Source organism: Halichoerus grypus, chromosome 6 (genome assembly GCF_964656455.1).
Source record: "Halichoerus grypus chromosome 6, mHalGry1.hap1.1, whole genome shotgun sequence".
NCBI classification, from domain to species: Eukaryota; Metazoa; Chordata; class Mammalia; order Carnivora; family Phocidae; genus Halichoerus; species Halichoerus grypus.
The window spans coordinates 95,316,525-95,331,232 of record NC_135717.1 but is presented as its reverse complement, the minus strand read 5'-3'; the positions used below and the strand labels follow the sequence as shown (position 1 = coordinate 95,331,232).

The 14,708-nt window shown below is 48.0% G+C and overlaps 1 protein-coding gene across 2 annotated transcripts in view; it reads left to right on the top strand.

Annotated features, from left to right (window-relative positions):
- Positions 1-7,699, top strand: part of LOC118546527 (cationic amino acid transporter 3-like) — a 120,968-nt gene extending 113,269 nt beyond the window's left edge. The window contains exons 3-4 of one of the 2 annotated variants that reach the window (XR_013449100.1): positions 3,717-3,811; positions 7,488-7,699. The gene's annotated coding sequence lies outside the window, so the exon portion shown is untranslated. The remainder of the gene's footprint in view (positions 1-3,716; positions 3,812-7,487) is intronic. The other variant, XR_013449099.1, reaches the window with a different exon arrangement.
- Positions 7,700-14,708: the final 7,009 nt, after the last annotated feature.

Sequence of the window (14,708 nt, the reverse complement as noted above, 5' to 3'; positions counted from 1 at the left end):
CTTGCTAATCCTGCATCACTAAATTAGACAGACTTACTCCTCATCACAAGAAGTCCTGAGATCCCTCGCCTGCCATCACAGGAGAGAGTCTGCTTTTATTAGTCTTTCTCTTCTATCAGGATGAATTACATGTGGCCAGTGGGCAGGTTTGTTCTGGACCAAAAAAAGAAACAAGAAAACATTGGAAGAAGCTAACCAGGCATGCTTGGTGTTATGTCTTCACTTCATTAATCAAGGTCCCAGTGAGAGAGGGCCCCATGGAGAGCGGCGAGGAATAGTACTCTGCTCAGTGGTGTTCAAACTTCAGAGGGTGCCATGACACCTGGAGGGCTTGTGAAGACAGATTGCTGGGCCCCTGTCCCCAGCGTTTGGAATTCAGGAGGTCTGGGTGGGCCCCAGAACTTGTACTTCTAACAAGTTCCCAGGTGATGCTGATGCCGCTGGTCCACAGACCACACATTGAAAAGCAAAGCTCCACCTGAAGCCTCTTCACATGTAAAGATGAAGTGAAGGAAACAAAGGTGCCTTTGTACACTCACCTTCATTTAATGAAACATTTATATTAAAATACCATCGTTAATCCTTTCACAGTGGGCAAATTATAATCATTTCACAATTATATGTATATCAAATTAACACCACGTACACTTTAAATATCTTACAATTTTATATGTCGACTGCACACTAATAAATCTGAAATTAAAAAAAAATAGCATACCACAATTATGTGTGTGTCTTTCTTTTCTTTTTTTTGTTCTTTATTAGACACCATAGGTACATAGTGTGTCCTGTTCACTCCCCCAGAGCATCCAGCTGGGGACAAGGAACATAATGAGCATTTGATAAACTCATGTTAAATTGAATTGAGCCTTACACATTTCACTGGTACAGAAAATTCTCCTTCCTTTCAGGCTAGCACTGTGCTACTTCTTTAAAATTATCTTCTGAGAGACTTCCTTGAAAAACAGCATTTCTTTCCATCCAGAATTGTCTGTACCCAACATCTAGAACTGTACCCAGGCACTTCTAATTTTGCTTTCATGTGGCTATGCCTGAGTTCCTGTGACTATCCTATCTGTTCCATCACAGTACAATCTTGCTCAGGGCAAGGAGTAGGTTCTACATTTCCTCTAGATCCAACAGTAAGAACAGTGTTGTTCATTCAAAGAGCAACAGGGAAAATACAGACCTGGGGCAGGAGAAGGCCTGACATGACCTCCCCTAGTCATGCTCCATCTCCTCCCATGGGATGTAGGGAGGGGTTACAAGGAGTGAAATTGATATAAGACCCAACCAGTTCTTCCTGATTCCAGGGAATCCCTGAAGAGGAGACTAGCTCCAGCGTGGGCACAGCAGGCATCCTTCTTGACGCAGTCAGTTTTATGCTTTGGTATAGGAGGACCAGAGTTTTTCTATTGTATTTATGCATGGGGCCTGACCTGGGAGGGAAGGAGAGAAGATACTTTCTTATCTGCTGAATTTCTCATCTTCCTAAAGGATGTAGGTGGTTGCAGGGAAGACTGCCAGAGGCAAGATTACCCATATACTTACCTACTCCTTTAGATGCTTCTTTGAGGGACTGGTGCAAAAACCTTGTGAGAGCATCTACGATTCTTTGGGGAGAGAGAACTGATACCATACGTGGGGAGAAAAATGGACTGAAATAGGAGGGTTAATAACTGGATAGGAATTGAGGCATCATTATTCTGGAAGGGAAGGTATGAGTTGAAACTGAGAAAGAGGTATCGGTCAAGAAACACTTCCTGGAGAAGGTTGTCAATGGAGCAATTTAGGAAATAAAAGAGAGATAGGTGAGTTGGAAAAGAAATGGGACAGTAATTCTAGTTACATGGACCTTTAAGAATCATGAATTAATGAAACTCTTGTGATGGATATGTTTTCTCACATATGAAGGGAATTTATGAGCCAGCCAGCTTTGTACTGTGTATCATGCCATGGAGTGAGATTCCTGAATCAGGAACTGATGAGATATGATTCTCATTGCCATCCGGAGGATATACAGAGAGAAAGGTGCGGACAGATGTACTCTTCCAGGGAGACCGTTGTAGCAACTGCCACAGTCATATAGATCCTGCTCTTCAAAGTGTGGTCCATGGACCAGAAGCCAGGGTGTCCCCTGGGAGCTTCTTAGAAATGCAGATTCTCAGGCCCCCATGCAATGTGCTGAATCAGAATCTGCATTTTTAGCAAGCTCCCAAGTGACTCGTAAGGTCTTTTAGGTTTGAGAAGCACTCACCTTAAATGTTGGATGACAGGTGTCTGGCCTCAGATGAGCACTATGGAAGGTGTGAAAACTTTGGAATTGGGAGTCAAGAGGAGGGGCCTAGGCTGGGGAAGTTGAATTTGGGGAAGAGGGAGAAGCGTGGGGTCTGACTGCCCTCCTGTCCCCAGGCCTCCCTCACCAGTCACTATGGCAGGGTTTAGCACTCTGCCCACTGTGGGAAAAAGCCCGCGGTGCCCTGGCTCAAGTCTGCCTGGTCCTCAGGGCTCCTCTGTGGCAAGTATTGGGTGGGTGGCAACCACTGCCAATTCTATTTCCTCTCCTTCATATGATGGCCTGAAAGGGACTGGGAAGGTCATATTAGTCATGCCCTGACTCCGGGCAGTACTGTCCCTTAATCAAATGAGTGATAAAGTGATGACACTAATTGAGGAGGCTCTGGAGGTTGGGGGATGAAATAGGAGTTCTTAACTATCTGTCCTGGAAATTAGGATACTTTCATCTTTCAAATGCTTTCAGGAGAAACAAGATGTCTACATAAGGGGTTATACCCTAATAGGGACCAAATTATGCTTTTTAAGGGATCTTTGATGATTCTTTTTTTGAAAAGATTTTATTTATTTATTTATGAGAGAGAGAGAGAGAGTGAGAAACACCATGAGAGGCGAGAGGGTCAGAGGGAGAAGCAGGCTCCCCACCGAGCAGGGAGCCCGATGTGGGACTTGATCCCAGGACTCCAGGATCATGACCTGAGCCGAAGGCAGTCACTTAAGCAGCTGAGCCACCCAGGTGCCCTCTTTGATGATTTTTAATGGGTTAATAACAAACTATATGAGACCTATAATTCCAGAGACCTGGACTGATAGGCAATGGAACAACATTACCAGGTGGGCATTGGAGAATTTTCTTAGCCTTTCGCGGGTTTGTGTACCTCATCCCCTATAAAAATAGGTGGTAGATAGAGGCCAATATTGAAGGAAAACAGATAAGAGATTGAACATAAGGAAGAATTTTCTAAGATTAGAGAGTGACGGGGGAGACGGGAGGGCGCAGGCTCTCTGGCCGAGCGCATGGTTCCTCACTTGGCTGTGGAATGTCTCAGATGGGCTCCTGTCCAGAAACAGGGAAATGTACACAATGAACTCTCAAAATCTTTGTTATCTCAAGAATTCTCCATTCACCTTCTTAAATGAATGCCTGGGGTGGATGTGTGGTGTATGTGAGGTGGTGAAGCATGGGGATGATGAATGACAGAAGAAAAAACACAGCCTTATTAGAGCACTGAAATCTGCTATCAGTTCTCCTAAATCTCCTTGGATTTAGGAGAATATATAGGACATTAGGGCTCAAATAGAGTTTTAGGTTTACAGGTCCTTCCTCTCTCCATGTATTCATTTTGTGCCATAGGAGATTTTAAAATCTCCTAAGGGAAAGGAACATCTCTCTTATGTATTACTTCTTTCTATGTCCACAGCCTCACAATGATGATGATGAACTTATAATAGTTACCATTTGCTGAGTACCCCAAACACTTTACATAATCACCTATTTCATACAAAGTTGAATGAGGTGAGTGATATTATGCTCATTTTACACAAGTTGAAACTAAGGCTCAGGGAGGTTAAGTCATTTGTGCAAAATGAGTAGTGAAGCTAGGATTTGTACCAAATTTGAACAAAGTCTTCTGCCTGTAACCCTTGAGCTATACTCAGCACGGAGTGTCAGCCAGTGAGGGACTGATGATCATTGAAACTTGATGGCATAGAGGTAGTTGAAAGACTGGATAATTCCCAATAGTGAATAATGAAAAACCAATTTCTATTGTTTGTGGCATGTAGTCAGAGACACACTTAGTGACACATGCAGCTCAAAGTCAGACCCTCTCTCCTTCACCTTCACTGGGGCCCACCCTGCAGTCAGGTGCTTGCAGGGTGAGCAAGAGGGTGAGGCTGGGCGTGTGTATATATATCTAAAGCACCTCATTGAAAGCCATGTGTGTGTACCAAATATATGGACAGTTGTGTTTGAATTTGAGTGGAAATGTGCACCAAGGAGTGGGGTATGTTTCTCTCGGTACATCTACAAACATGGGCATATATTTTAGACTTACTGGGTATGGTGTGTGTGTGTGTGTGTGTGTGTGTGTGTGTGTGTATGCATGTGCGTATGCATGTGCGTGTAGACAAATCCTGAAGGAGTTCAATCAGCACTAAGGAACCAGCTGCCTTCCACCCCTGGCCATGCTTGGTGTGTTTGTACCAAACCCAGGTATTTATTTTTCAGCACCTCTCAAGGAAACCTCAATGAGTTTCCTTCTGGTAAGTTCATGGCTAAGACGCTGGGCTGCTGTGGGGCCCTGTACATCTGCTATGATCAGAAGAGGTTTGCAGAGAAAGAGAAACAGCAGCTGCAAGGAAATCCCCTCCTGTTTTCTACCCTCTAACCTAATACACAGCTGCAGTTATATGTACACCACCCACATAACCACTTCCCCTCTCCTAGAACGCCCTCATGGAAGGTATACTAAGAGAAGCCATTTTATTTACCTTTTATTTCCAAATGTGACTCACTATTTGAGCCACTCCCAGAAAGAGGAGAATTAAAAATTATACTAATTAAAGTATCTAGAGTGGAGATTGTGAGAAACTAGGCATTTGTGGAACTAATTTCATAAAAATGCAATGACCACTGACAGAAGCAAGGATGGTAAGGGGAGTTGAATGTCTCTGTTACTTCTTTAGAAAACCTGAAGCAAAGCTCCTGGAAGCTGGAGGCAGGATGACCTGTAGGTGACCTGAAGGCAGACACAGCCCAGGAACCCCTCCTCCACCTTCCAATGCCAGTGCTTGGGAGACTATTTTAGGAGGGTTTTTTATGACAAACTGTAGTTTACATCTGACATTTCACAGTGTCTCTTATGCAGAGAAGGAGGAAATACAGATATTTATTGACATGTAGTGTCGGAAGATCTAGGAAAATTGACGATGAAGATGGAAGGAGGAGGGGTTTATCTCTTTCCCCAGGTATGCAAATTACCTAACTTAATTTTGTAGCATATGCTTTTCTGCGCTTTGTGCTCCTCTGGGTAATGAGATTAAGGAATCCTTTCATTCTTATTAAATAACTCAGTGGGCGGAGAGAAGAGATGAGAGATACTTAGATGGAGGCATAATGGGTATCCTGTCCCATTTGAACCATTACCCCTTCAAGAAGATCATGTGCAAGAGAAGTGGGGATAAATGGAACCTGAGCTGGGACCCAGGTCCTTGTATTCAAAGCCTTCGGCTTCTGCAGTTTTATCTTAAATTTCACTGGTCCTTGCATTTCACTATCTCATGATGAACAGAAGTTTAATATCAAATAATGCCCAAAGTCATGAAATCCTTCCCAGTGGCTATGTCTTTCCTTGGAATTCTGTCCTCCCAATCTCTGACTACTAAAATCCCACATAATCATCAAGGTCCATTTTATTTATTATTTTTTAAAGTTTTATTATTTATTTGACAGACAGAGACAGCGAGAGAGGGAACACAAGCAGGGGGAATGGGAGAGGGAGATGCAGGCTTCCCGCGGAGCAGGGAGTCTGATGTGGGGCTCGATCCCAGGATCCTGGGATCATGACCTGAGCCGAAGGCAGATGCTTAACGACTGAGCCACCCAGGTGCTCCCAAGGTCCACTTTAAATGTTACCTCTGTCCATGCCTTCCTGGATTATCTGCCTCTGAGGGAACTTACTTCCTTTGATCTCCTCTATTCCTTTGTGTCACTCTTACCATAGCTGTCTCTCTGCACATTGTCTTCATTTGTAATTACCCTGTGTCTTCTCTTTCTCCCTCACTCAACTGTAAGCTTCTGGAGTGGGGAAACTGTGCCCTGCATATTTTTATATTCTCTCCACTGTGCTTAACGCACAGCTAAAGAATTAGCTAAATAACTTTCATGTGTGGTATAAAATGGGGGGAAAGAGCCCATGAAGAGAGATGTAGAGGTAGAGGTATTATGAATACTGACGAAGGATATTACTGTGATTGTAGATCTGCACATGATACTTTCAGGTATGGATCATCATATTAGGAAATGTTGATCCCACCAGTAGATTTATTCCCATATAATATATTTATTCATTGTTCATTTTTTCTCTCATTCAAATTTAGAGCTTTTCCTAGAGGGAAATAGACAATAAGCAAGAAAACAAATGTTCAATAATTCCAGAGTGTGATGAATCCACAAAGGAAATAAACAGGGTCTTGTGATAAAGAATAACAGGGAATTTTGTTTAGATAGGGAGGCCAGGAACGGCCTTTATGGTCACTGTCATATATTTACCCTACTACGATTATGAGTTAATTCAATTCCTAATCTGAAGAACAATAATAATAAAATCAATAACAGAAGGAGAATAGAAGCCTTCCCACCAGGGTGTGTGTTTGTCAACCCAATCTTAGGACTGATTCGTTCTCCGGTCTAACATCCAACCTCCCCCCTGCCTTGGGAAGAGAGGAAGTCAGGGCCCTCCCCTTGCCTCAGGATGGACCCTGTCCCCACTTCTCCAGCCTAGAAGTCTGCAAGCAAAACAGGGGTTAAGACCTTTGATCTTGCTAGAGAATTGGAGACATATCAAAGCAGAGGACTCTGAAATAATGCCCAAGGATGTGAGGTTCTGGGGAAGAGATGGAGACAGAAGTTCACGAAGAGAGAGGCAAATTGCTGCCACAGAGACTCCCTCCCACCTCCCACCTCCCACCTCAGTCTCAGTGGGTCCTGGGCTCTCTACTCCTTGGGGGAGATGGTCAGGGCTTTTGGACTTTTGGGGAGGGGAAGTTATTCCCTGAATGAGTTTAGAGACCAGTCATCCTTGGATCCCTGCTCCAAGGCTGAATACCCCCTTGGACTGTGAGGAGAAGGCAGTCTGCCAGTATCCCAGCAGCCTCAGCTAGCTCTTTCATTACCAGCATCTTCCTTGGACTACTTTCCTGTTCCCTCCTCCTGACACAAGTTGGTAGCATTAGCTTCTGTCTCTTGCAGAGCCGGGGTCCTATTTGGGAAGGGGGTTTGGGAATGGGTAAGAGGAATCTGAGACTGGTAACTGGAGCTTTTACACTTGTCTCCTGTACCCTCCCTCACCTCCCTAAGCCCAGCTTCTCAATGGGCCATTTCACACTTATTACACACCTGCTGTGTGCACGGAGCTCCAAAGTGTTCTCTGGCCATTCTCACCCCAGTAACTGCTACCTTCTCCTTGCAGCCCACGCAGATGCTCAGCTGCCCTTCGGTTGAACTCCAAGCCCAGAAGCCTCCTCTGAAGCCTGGGATCTGGCACCTAGACATTTGGGACAAACCACGGAGAAGCTGAAGAAGTGGGGAGAAGGGGAAGGTTGGGAGAGAGCCCCACAATTTCCCGGGACAATATGATTACTTACAGCAGCAAGAACGATTAAAGCGAGAGGAGAGGAAGAAGTTCCCTGGAGCAGACAGTGCTGCTTATTTTCTGAAGCAAATCCTGGGCCTGATACAGGGAGAGACAGCATGAAAAGGGACCCATAGAGGGAGATCCTCTCCCCAGGAGTGTTGGGGTTCAGCAAGGTGTGGCAGGGGAAGTGGAGACCACGTAGAGCAAACAGGCAGAACACAATGTGAGGCTCTGGGGGGATCTTTGGCTTCCACGTGGAGGTGCAAGTCCTTTCCCACACACAGGGTCATTGCTAAACCATGCACCCTCAGCTGGGCTCTCAGATATCATTGATCTGGGGGGAGAAAAGACACAGAGGCTGCATGAGGTCCTTTCTCTCCCACAAACCCACTCTGGGAGCTGAGAGGGAGTCTCCCTCCAGCTGGAGTAGAGGCCGAGGTGGTGGGACAACCTGATGGGGGAACAGTCACCTTTTGCCTCTGTCGTCTAATGAGAAGGAGTGGTTTTGGGGTGACCAGGTCATCACGCCCTCCCGAGGCCCCAGGGCTGCCAAGGGTCCCTTCTAACCTGGGCAGAGCCAAGCTGTGTGGGGCCCTGGCCACCCCTGAGGCCACTCAGGAGGGGGCGGGCCTCACCGTGGTGGGTGGGGCTTCTCCCAGGTGGACTGAAGTGCCTAGCAGGATTTCCCCTGGTCATCCTGTTCCTCTGTGCACCTCTGCGCATCACTTTGCTGTGACCTTACCGGACCTCACCGGGTCTGCGTGCAGGAAGAGAAGGGAGACGGTAGGCAGAGGGCAGGAGGAGAGAGAAGGGGGCAAATGTCCTTCCTTTCATTGGGCTCTGAGACCTGCTCTAGTCCCTAGATTCTGAAGGGTGGGAGAGGTGTGAAAAGAGATGTAGAAATGACTCGAAAGGGGGCAAAGTGGTAGGATGCAGCAGGCTGGAGAGATGGAGGTAATGGAAGGTGGAGCCCACTGGGAGGTGGGATTGTCTAGGGAGGTGAGCCAGGAGGGGAGGGAGGCAGGCTGGGTTGGGTGGAAGGTTGTCCAGGTGGAAGGGGACAGAGTGGGAGGTGGGCAGGGGAGGGGTCAGAGGGATGGGGGTGGGCAGGGATGAGGTGGAGGCACCAGGATGGGGCAATTCCATATGGAAACACAGAGATGGTCAGGGCGACCAGTTGTCTGGAAGGAGGACTGCAGGAGGATCCCACTGGGAGGAGAGGAAGCAGACAGCAGTTCAGCAGCCGTCAGAGCCTGGGAAGATGTAGGGAGTCAAGGCTGTGGCAGGGAAACAAGGGTGTTTGTGGGTCCTTGGAGGGTCCCAGGAAGGTGAAAGTAAGACCTCCAGAGCCACTTCCCGCTCAGGCTGAGGCCTGATTCTGGAGGGGAGCTGAGGAGGCCACCTGAGCAGCAGGGGCAGGGCAGCCATCCCAGCTCCCCTTGGCCCAAGGCACCTGCAAGTGTTGCTCATCTGGGTGGGAGGGACTGGGCTGCTTTCCAGTCTGAGCACAGAATCTAGTGGGGTTCTTCCAAAGGGTCATTTAGTATTTGTGGGGCAAAACAATCTCTCCCTTGACTGCTTAGCACAGCAAGTCCTGTCCTATAACTGTGTCCCGCACTGTCTGTCCATAAAGAATGTCTCAGAATGGGTGTAATTCAGGGACATTAGGGATGACTTTCTGCAGGACAGCTCCTTAGGGGCTGATTAACCATTCATATCCATCTGATGGGAGGGCCTAGTGCTCCATCCCAAAGTTTTTCACCATGGTCAGCTGCATTAAAGGTTATTAGGGAAAAGGCCACCTGCAAAGGGACAAGAGGCCCTAGGGACCAGGAGAGGTGGGGGCAGGGCCAGGGGCAGGGGAGTCAGATGGAGTTGGCCTAGTCAGAGATCAAGTTTCCCCAGGTTTGGTTTGGGCACCTGGGGTCTGATGCTGAAGGAGATGGGGTTTCCATATCAGGGACAACAGGACTGGAAGGGTATTGGGAAGATGCTCACCACAGGGGCTGGGGAATGGAGTGGGGTGGCTGTCCATGGTGGCCACATTGCTGATGGAAGCTTTACCTGTCTTAATCTTCACAGAGGTATTAGGTAAATTTTAATGATCCCACCTTATACATGATGAAACTGAGGCTCAGAGAGGTTATGTCAAGGGTCAAAAATAACACAGCAAATGAAGAGGCAAAGGCAGGATTTGAACTCAGGTCCTTCACTCCTGAGCTCTTGCTCTTTCCCCCACATCACTGGGCAGAAGGTCTTACTCTTTTATGTGTCTGCCTCAGCTGCAGGCCAGGGGGTGGGGGTGAGGTGGGGGTGGCAGGTAGGTGCTCAAAAGTGTCTGTTGTGTGAAGGAAGGAGTCATCTCTGCAGGTTGCACTCCCACAGCGTGGGCCACAGTCCCAGAGACTCTGGTGGCAGGAAGGGGATAGAGCAGAGGAGCTCCAGTGTGGGCCAGGAAAGTGGAAATAGCTTTCCTGTGGGTTTCCCTGCTTTCCCTGGACATTCTAGACCTCTAGGATCTAGAGGGCTAGCTCTGGATCCTTAGAAGAAAGGACTAGAGTGGTGTGTATGTGTGCATATGTGTGTTTGATGAGTGTATGAGAGTGTGTAAGTCTGGATGTGCATGCCGGTCTGTAAATGTATGAGTGTGTGAGGATGTGTCTTTGTGTTGCATACATGTGAGAATGTTTGTGATGTATGGGTGTGTATATGTGTGTATTTTGAAGGTATGTGTCTGTGTGTATGTATGAGTGTGAGCATCTGTGTGTGTATCTGCATGTGTGCGTGTGTGTGCGTGCGTGCGTGTGTGTATGTGTGTGTGTGTGTGTGTGTGTGTGTGTGTGTGTGTGTGTGCTGTCCCAGGGGAGCCTGAAGACTCATAGCTGAAGGTATCCCTGATTTGATTTGTGGAAATCTCCACCAGGTTCCAGGCTGTGCTATGGGGTGGGGGAGGGGGAAGGCCAGGAGAGGAAGGCTATTACTGCTGAGGGTGTGGGGGATGGGGAGCCTGAGCAGTGGGGGTCTCTGTCCTGCCAGGCGCAGGGGGATGGCATCAGGGTCCCAGGTCTGAGGCTGGGTGGAGACTGGGTCCTGAAGCCTGTGCTCAGGGCTGCATGGGAAGAGCTCAGAGGCCCTGCTCTGACCAGGGAAGGTCATAAAGAGGGGGCCAAGGTGGGAGGTGGGCAGACACCCCCATATCCATGATTTGGGAATGATAGAACCAGGCTGCAGTTCCTAACTTAGGCTCCACTCATTCTGCCTGAGGTCCATAGAGTCCCCAGAAGTCCTTGTGTGCCACCCGCTGAGGCTGGCATGACCAGAATCACAGTGGAAACTTCTGTCTCTAGTCAGTACCACCCAGTCAGGTCCAGAACAAGTCCTTGTCTCTTGGAGGCCTCTGGTGAGGCTATGTGTGCATTCTTATGGAATTTCACATAAGCTGAGGCATTTAGACCCCTTGTGCTGGGAAGTCTTACTGTGAATCTGACTCATCTTGTTGCCCTTTGTGCCTTATAAGCCCAGGCTGAGTTTGTGAAATTGGAGCCCAGCACCCCTCTCCGCTAACACGGAAGGAGTTTCTTCTGGTCAGGGAAGTGGGTCAGGGGGTAGGGACGCTTTGAGGATGAGGGGTAAAGCCTGGTGGATCACAGATGGTCAGAATTTTCCTGGGTAGGAAGCGGTGATCAATGGGGCAGATTCAGAGAAGAGTGCTCAGGGACCACCAATTTTCTGTCTGCTTCCCCTGTTACTCCATGAAGTGCTGGGGGAAACTAGAAACAGAGGTTGTGGTAGGAGGGACCAATATTAGAATGGGGAAAGTGTTTCTCTGTCTGCAGCTTTGAGGAGACTCTGGAAACACAGGACAAAGAGCAAATTAGGAATGAGGAGATGGTATTTTTTGATGACAGAACCATCTTAAAAACACACTAACATCCCCCTTTTCCCCTCTTCAGTGGGTTCAGATTTTGGACCCCGGGTAAGCAACCAGGCCCCATCCCCCACTGGCCCAACTCCCACCTTGTACTGCTCTGTCAGCCCTGCCTGCTCCTGCCTGCTGGTTACCAGGTCCACGTGGACTCCTGAACTTGGCCTCTCGCTCTGTCACCTGCCCCTCCAGCTGTCGCTTCACCTGCATCAGGTGATCCCTCTCTTGCTGGCTGTCATGCAGCTAGTTCAATGGGGTGTGGGAGTGTGGGGGCAGGATGAGGAGGGGTTTGTGCTTGTGAAGCCTCCACTCTAAGGTGCCATGCCATCGCTCTGCAGATGCATTCTGGGGCTGGGAAGTTACAGCAGTACTGGCTATAAGGAGGTGAGTCGGGGAGGCTTGGTGCACCACTAAATCCTGCCGTCCACCCATCGCGCACACCAGCTCTGACCCTCTTGGAAGAAATCTTTCTCAATCCCAATCCATCTCAAAAGGGATGGCTCCCCTAATTTTATTCTATTCTGGAGTCAGACAGAAGTGAGTTTAAATCTCCAATACAATTTTTACTAGCTGTGTCACCTTGAATGAATTACTTAACTTCTCTGAGTTCTGTTCTCATCTGTAAAGTGATTCCCTAGCTTAAGTTTTGAAAGGTAATGGTAATGAGAATAACGAATATAAAAACAGAACACGGGGAGGAGCTCCCACATCTCTGACTTATGTACCATATAAACATCTTCTTTCTATTCTCGTGGGGATTCCAGGACATAACAGTTGGGAGAAGGAATCCTCAAAAAGTACTTATGAATTCTTGAGTGACATTAGCCTGGGTGGCTTGCTTTCCTGACCTACATGTTTGTGTCTATGTTAGATCAAGATTATCTCAATGGCAAGACTGTAACTCCCAGTGAGGTCTTCAGGTGAGGTCACCACCGAGGGAAGGGTGAAGTGAGAAGGGGTCCCTTGCCTTGTTGCCCCCCCAATTCCTTGCCCAGGAGCAGCTCTGTTGCTCTGTTCTCACCTGCAGCACAGTGGCCTTGGGGACAACCAGCATGATGTCAGTGCCACCATCAGTCTTCTTCAGAGTCACCTGTTCATCCATGGGCCTTGGCTCTTGGAACTGGAAACGGGACTCTGCCCATATACTCAGCCCTGGCAGTTCACATATCGGAACTGGTAGAGCTGGGGCTCTGGGTCTGGGCAGGTAGCTGGCTGTGGAAAGAGGAACAGATCCAGGGTCCCAATATGATCCCAGGCCCTCGAGTGCTTGGCAGGTCCCCCCATCCCCTTGATGTATCTTATCACCCACTGTCCTTGGCTCTAACCCCTTGTTCCCTGTTACGTATACTGCTTTCTTTCCTCTCCCCCTTCTGCAGGCTATTTCTATTCTCTGGGGCTACTATTCTCCATTCTTTCTGCTTAGCCCTGTCCTTCCTCTCATTCCCAAACCTACCCTCCTTAATAATAATAATAATAATAATAATAATAATAATAATCGTTACCACTTACTGAGTGCCCACCATGTACCAGACATATGCTAACCTTTACCCACATCACTTTAAACCTTCATATTGTCCCTATAAACCAGGCATCCCCTTTTACTGTTAAGATAACAGACATAGATTAAGTAACTTGTCCAAGATCAGACTTGGTAGGAGCAGGACTAGTGGCTCTCTACAGTTCCTTCCACCTCTAAGTCCTTGATTCTGTAATAATCCCATGATTCTATATCTGCTGAACCCTGAGGGATAGAGTTCTTATTTTATTTATTTGCACTTATATTTCCTTGTCCTCTGTGCCTAACTTTTGTTTCTGAGCCCTCTACCCTCCTCTAAACCTCTATCCCCTTGGCTCCTGCCTCCCTGTTTTCCATCTTTTCTTGTACCTTAGAAGTGTACGCTGGCATGGACTAAAGACCACACGAATGTATGGTGATCCCAAACACAGGCAGCCTCCACCTGGGAGAGCCCATGGTGGGAGAGGGGTATGCTGATGGAACTACCAGCAACCAACCCATGGTCCATAAATCTGAGCCAAAAGGGGTTCCAGGGAGACCTTGCAGATGCCAATCTAGTCAGTGGCACTGGGCATGGTGCCTGGAGAAAGGGCATAATGACATTTCACCTTGGTGTTGGGGAGGTAGGTCCAGGCTCCATTCAGAAAGTTAACTCCACCTCAGGATGATGCCAGGCTTAGTGATGCCTCTTCCATCCTGCCCTCAGATAGCTGCCCTCTTATGAAACAAAGGGTTATTATTCTAAAATCTCTCCAAATCATCTCTTCTTCGTCCCAGCTCCACCCCCTCCCACCCACAGCCCCTGCCACTGCACCTAGAAATGAAGGCATATCTGGTTTCCAGCCCCTGAGGGTTACAGGACCCTTTAGATATCATTCTAGTCTTAGGACATAGGTCTGGCCTTCTGAGTCAGTCCCCATCCTGTCTCACTCTGTACTCTCTCTAGGCTCTTCCTAGTGTTAAGATCTCTCTCATTTCTCCTCCCTTTCCATAGCCCCATTGACTAACTCTCAGTATCCCAGGCTCTGGCCCCTCAGACCCTCCTTTTCCTCCTCCTAACATCCTTGAGCATTCCAAATTCTTCAGCCTCCAGCTCCCCATTCCATCCCCCCACATCTTTTGGCTATTGAATTCAAAATCCTACTGAAGTGTGGGGCCTGCTCATTCTGAGCAGCTCTCCTTGCCCACTCCAACTGTATCCAGGAATGATTTATAACACTGAAAACAGCCACTAATGTCTGAAAGTAATGACGGAGTCTTCAGATGGATAATGGCTGGGGGATCCAACAGCCCAATCCTTAGACCCCAGAGGTCTCAGGTCTCCTCCCTCTCCCAGTTGTCTACCCCATGCACTGAAGGGAAAAAAAAAAAAAGCTTCTGCTCTCATTCAAGAGACAAATGGAAAGGGAGGATATAGGGAAAGGAAGGCTCTGTCTCTCAACTTCATTGCTCCAGGAAGTCAAGAATTCTGGAGGGGGCTGCTTCAAGGGTGGAGTGAAACCCTCAGCAGGAACTTGGTGGTGTGGGGAGATGGAATGTGGGAGCCTGGAGTGGGGAAAGCCCCTCCCCTGGGTAGGGGAAGACTGGAAGGTGGGAAGTAAGGGGCCCTGAGAGG